Source organism: Thalassophryne amazonica, chromosome 14 (genome assembly GCF_902500255.1).
Source record: "Thalassophryne amazonica chromosome 14, fThaAma1.1, whole genome shotgun sequence".
NCBI lineage: Eukaryota > Metazoa > Chordata > Actinopteri > Batrachoidiformes > Batrachoididae > Thalassophryne > Thalassophryne amazonica.
In genome coordinates, this window is record NC_047116.1 from 13,107,654 (window position 1) to 13,113,929 (window position 6,276).

The 6,276-nt window shown below is 45.7% G+C and overlaps 1 pseudogene; it reads left to right on the plus strand.

Annotated features, from left to right (window-relative positions):
• Positions 1-276: 276 nt before the first annotated feature.
• Positions 277-2,689, plus strand: LOC117524998 (annotated as a pseudogene).
• Positions 2,690-6,276: the final 3,587 nt, after the last annotated feature.

A 6,276-nucleotide genomic window follows, 5' to 3' on the forward strand; every position in this document is an offset into this window, starting at 1 on the left:
ATGTTAATGTCACAGAACTGGAGGAGAAAACCTCCCGCAGACTTTATATATGACGGCTCTGTCAGGTGACAGGCAGGCATAGAGAAGAAGGAGGTGGGATTTGAAAGGTCTTACAAGTTCTTCAGAGTTCTTGAGATATGCAACTCGATTTGCAGTCAGCAGTGAGTGAGACGGAGTGGGAACGTGGCAAAACAAGTTTGTCTCTCCAGCCATCGTAAATCTGAGGAGCAAGAACATATTTAGTCTGTAAGAACAGTGTTTCTCTCCCTGCTTCTGATTTATCAGGTGGTTCTCTTCTTTGAAGGCCAGGTGGGATGGATGTCGATAACATCACACGCTCCTCAGCTGACATCGCTCCAACAACCCACAGCAGCTGTGATGTGTTTGTGTACCAGAGTGCAGCAACGTTCCTCTTCCCCATTTTCTACTCTGCAGTCTTCATCATCAGCGTTTGTGGCAACAGTTTGGTTCTTTATGTGATCTGCCAGAGGAAGCAAAAGTTCAATTCCACGTCCATCTACCTGGTCAACCTGGCGCTGTCCGACACCCTATTTACGCTGGCTCTGCCGGGTCGGATTACCTACTACATCCGCCACTTTGACTGGCCCTTCGGTGACCTCCTCTGCCGACTCACCACCCTACTGTTCTTTGCAAACACATATGCAGGTAACGTCAGTCATTTCTGCTATTTAGTCCAAGCAGGTTTCCGTTACCACTTAACAGGACTAACAACACTTAAATCCAGCCTCAGTGTACCATGGTCTACACAAATGTATGGTGGCCATGACACGGTGGCAGCTGTAGCTATATAGTGGTCACTGAAGGATTACACATTGATCAAAATTTAAAAACGCTCCAATCATATTGAAAAATATACCACATTATTTGTCTGATCATGAAGATTCCAAAAATGTATAGGTCAAAACATTATGGGGTTTATGGTGTAAAAATAGCAAAAATGGTCTCAAAAGTCAGTTTTCAGTTTGTCCAGGGGTCAAAGGTTGCTCCATTTTTGGTAAAATGTGAAGCAAATTATGGACTGAGACAATAAACAGGAATTGTATGCACCATCTACTATGCATAATTATCACATTACAGGGTAACATGTCATTGAATTCAATGGATTTTGTCATTGTTTGATCATACCTTGGAGACCATGGTCAAAAACTAGTCCCTTTATTAATCCCATTAGCCCCATCTATAATCAGCATCACTTTTTACCACGCTGGAGCATTTTAAACTTTTGCACTACAGGACCTTTGTCACCGTTTTTGATTTTTTAATCCGTATCTCCACAGCATTTAGTCATAGATAGTTCAAACTATACTTTTTTGGAATCCTTATGATCACACCATTAAGTCGGTATACTTTTCAATCTGAATGGAGCATTCTAAATCTTGACCACTGTGTCATCCTTTGTTGATCCCTACCTGGCTATAGCTAGGTCCCTGGATGGCGGACCATACTTTTGTTGTAGGTCATGGTACACTGAGACTGGATTCTAGCGTTGACTTCCATTAATTATAAGAGCAATATTCAGTTGGATCACACAAAATTTGGCATCTCTGAGATATTTAAAGTAATTTGCTCTGGAGCCACTGAGTTGAGATGGATTTGTTGTATTTATTTATTTATTAGGACATAACATTCACATTGGACAAACCAGATGCAATGTTTTTAAGTGTTATAAGCAAAATATGCTAATTTTCAACACCTGTCCCATAGAGGTGGATTTAGATATTACGGTGGCAAAAACTTTATCTTGCAAACAATTTGACACCATAATTAACATGGTTCAACAAGAACTGCCTGCAGGGACAGATGGGTGCATTTGCTATCTTAGTTGGGTCGGTAAGTGGGTTGTACAATATTAATAATGACACTTTGCATTGCAGTTGGAAATGATTTTGATCTTTCCTATCAGGCATTGCCTTCATGACCTGTATCAGTTTGGACCGATACCTGGCCATGGTGCACGCCTGACCGGCTGCAGTGCTTTGCGGACTGTGAAGGTGGTGCGTTGGGTCTGCTGTGTGGTCTGGGCTATGGTTTCCCTGCAGATTGCCCTCTGATGTTCAGGAGCATGCTGCACGAGCACCAGCATAGACGCACCTGCATGGAGTACTTCAACTTTGAGGGTTCCTCTTCCACACCTTACGTCCTGCTCGTGGGATGCATCTTCTCCTTCTGCTGTCCGCATCGCCATCATCCTGGGGCTGCTACGCCAAAATCAACCTGAAGTTGCGTGCTGCAGCCAAGCCGAATTCTCTGACCGGCCGTTCGAGGAGGGCCACAGGGCCAACACCATCATCCTCCTCATCCTCCTCACCTTCATCACGTGCTTCAGCCCTTATCACCTCAACGTCATGCAGTTTATGTCCAGAAAGATGCACCACCAGCCGAGCTGTCAGGACTCAGGGCCTTAAGGTGTCCTTACAGGTAAGACCTGTGGCTGTTCTTCTCATTTAACAGACATAGCTTGTGTTTTCCCTCATCTAAATTGTTTTTTTTTTTTTGATCATAGATTACTGTTTCACTAATGAACTTCAACTGCTGCCTGGATCCGGTCATCTACTTCTTTGCCATTAAGAGCTACAAGAAGCGAGTGAAGAGTCTGTTTAAGGACCATCTGTTCACCTCTGGTGTTTCGTCCAAAATGACAACTGAGAACAGCAGCAGCAACACCTGAGAAAAAAAAATTAAATATCCAAATTATCATTCCACTAAAAAGCATTTTAAATCATTAAGAAACAAATCAAGTCAAGTCCATAATATTGAAGTTAAAACATCCATATTATCATTATTATAATTAGGTTTGTGCATGAAATCTTGAAGGCAGTTGCTAATGATAACAATAAAATCACTGTAAAAACCTAATGAAATACAACCAATTTTCTTATAAAACACAGCAGAAAACTGGAAAGTCCTTATATATTTTTAAAGTAGAGAAGTCATTTTTTTAAAACATATTCCTATTTATTTATAAATTTTAGTTAGTTATCACTCTTTTCATTCATTCATTAGGAATCTTAGCAGTTCTTGTTTGTGTTTTGTTTTTTACATAATGTACACAGCACAATTTTCAACACTGACCTTTCACTGATCTGAAAGGATTATGAGCTTCATTTTTGCTTTTATAAATAAAATTATCATTCCAAAACTATTTTGCATTCACTAATTTTGTTGTTGTCTTATAAAATTTGGTGTGAATATCTGAAACAGTTGATTGTACACAAAAGTAATGGAAATCAGCACTAAATATTTTTATTACAAGAGTGAATTTTAAGGATTTCATGGATTTACACTGTTTTATAGGTTATTTCTGTGAGCCTGCTTTCTTTTGCACATTTCATTACTCACACACAAATGAACTTCAACTATGCCAGTGAGAAGACACGTCATTCTCTTTCTTACCCACATCTGAATCGTGTGTGGGTGTACGTAGATGAACACCATCACATCCTCACCCACATTTCCTGCTGCCCCCCCAAAGGCCTCATTCACCTGCCTGCTCCCACATGATGTGGTGGAAGCAAATAGGTGAATGCCTGCTCCCAGTGGGGTCGCTGCTTGAGTCCCGCAGGTGTGCAGTGTCTGTTTATAGTGCACAGAGTGCTGTGTTTAAATTTAACCTTTACCATTTCCTGTTTATGTATTTAATTTGAGACAATCCCTTATAATTTTGCATAGAAAGCAACATGTACATGTACTTTTACTTTTAAAATATGCATATAAGTGGTGCAGAATGCAAATCAAATTTCAAATAGTCATAAAATAATAGTTATTTAATCTCTTTCTGGCAACAGTTTGAAATACGAGGTCTGTGATGAAAAAAAGCGGTCCGTTTTATTTTTTCAAAAAATAAATAGATTTGATTCATATATTTTTACGTCAGACAAGCTTGAACCCTCGTTCGCATGCGTGAATTTTTCACTCGTGTCGGTGACGAGTGAGGAGTGCTCCACCCCACCCGTCGGAATCTCTTTGTCTGAATAGCCGCTGCGGACGGCGCGCGTTGCTTTAATCAACATTTTTTCTTGACCTGTGTGTTGTGTGGGCCGCTGAAGAGGAGGTACTGCTGGCCCACCACCACCAGATGGCGCCCTGCTTGGAGTGCGGGCTTCAAGCGCGAGAGGGCGCCGGAGCCACTGGGAGTGACAGCTGTCGCTCTTCATCAGCACCAGCCGTCACTCATTCAACCCATCACCATCACCATAAAGGCCGGACTGCAACTCCACCTCCTCGCCGAGAAATCATCTACCATACAGGTAATTTTCTCTGCTGAATCTAAAACCGAACAATAGTCTGATCTCTTTTGCAGCCATTTTCCTGTGATGTTCCCTTGTCTGCTGTGTTGGCGTTTGGTGTGGACTGCGACGGCTTCGCCTCCCACCCCACCCAGATAAGTGGTTGTCTCCGGAGCTGCACCGAGTGTGTGATTGGAGGTGGAGGTGCTCCCTCCTTACTGAACACAGACTGTGGGATTATGATTGTGCGTACTCACACTCATCAAACTGTTTCTGTTCTCTGCCAGCAGTACCGGGTCTGACTGCTGAAGACAGTGGCCACCTGGGCGCAGGGCTTGGCAGCTCCGGTGTTCTTCAGATCCGTTGGTGATGGAAGCTGGTGGGTTCCGCTCTTCTATCACCAGACGTCTTCTATCTTCGAGCCTGCCACACGCCACCTTATGTAATGATTGACATTCCGCAATATTGTTATTGTCTGTACTTCGTTGTGCGCTTCACAACATTAAATTGTTACTTTTTGGCTTATCCATTGTCCGTTCATTAACGCCCCCCTGTTGTGGGTCTGTGTCACGACACCTTCCCAACAGATTTCTCGGCCAGCGTCATGGATCCCGAGGGCGTCAACCATCGCTTGAACAGCCAATGAAGAGCGAGTTGCACAGGGCGCCAGCAGGAGGGCATGTTAGGTGAGCTGCAGCACATCTTAACCCGCCTTTACTGCTCGGTTGGACTTAGTTACCGAGCAGAGCATTGTTCTCATCGAAGGATGGGGCTCTCACCGCCCAGGTGGAAGTGCATGCTCAGGGCGCTGCTGCAGCACCTCCTCCTGCTGACCGAGATGCCAGAGACAGACATTCCACTGGTCGTGTCAACGAACCCCCCCACCTTCCCCTGAAGCATACATAAGCCCTCCGGAGCCGTGTGGAGACTGCATAGCTTCTTGATGCAGTGCTCGCGTCGTCTTTTCACAGCGTCCCGTCATGTACGCGTCAGACGCTAGCCGGGTGGCTTACGTTATAAATTTGCTTCGAGGAGAGGCACGCGCCTGGGCTACGGCACTCTGGGAGCAGAATTCACAGCTCCTAACATTTACACTGAGTTGTGAGGGATTCCGACAGGTGTTCGACACCCTCATAGAGGCGAGACCGCTTCAAGCGTGCTGCTGTCGCAAAGACAGGGAGGTCGGAGTGCAGCGAAGTATGCAGTCGCTTCCGCATCACGGCAGCGCGAGCCGGCTGGAATGCTGTTGCGCTCCCGCGCACGCCTTTGTAAACGGTACTGTCTCTGGTCCTTAGGAGCACCTGGTGGCAAAGGACGAGCCGCGGGATTTAGACAGGCTTATCGACCTGGTATACGGTAGACAACCGATTAACAGACACCCGACGGGAGCGAGACGAAGGGCGTGGTCAGGCACAAACCGTCCCTCTTCCTCCCGGTCCGAAAGGGAGCCGACTTCCCCACGCTCCACAGCCAGTGCTCTCCATGTGACGACAGCTCCCCCTGCTGACGTTGCTATGGAAACGAGCAGGGCCAAAAAGAGCGATCAGATCAGAGACAAAGGAGGCTGATCCGTGGAGGGTGTTTCTCTTGCAGCTCAACCGAGCACATACAGATAGAGTGCCCCCAAACGGTCAAAACAGCAGCACTCGTCCTTAGAGACTGGGCTAATGGTGGGTCACAATACCCACGCAGGGAAACCCCCGAAAATCTGCACGTATCCCAGTCATGATCCTGAGTGGGGATCTAACCCTTCACGCCCCAGCACTGGTGGACACGGGTAGGAGGGGAATCTGCTGGACAGCAGATGGGCAAAGGAGGTAGGCTCCCTCTAGTGGCCTTACCGGCACCATTGTCGGTGCGGGCACTAGATGGCACCCTTCTTCCATTAATCACACACCAGACACAGCCCATGACTTTGGTTGTTTCTGGGAATCACAGGGAGAGATTGTGTTTTATGTAACACCTTCTACCTCCCGAGTGATTTTGGTTTTCCATGGGTTTTAAAACACAATCCCCGGATTGATGGCCG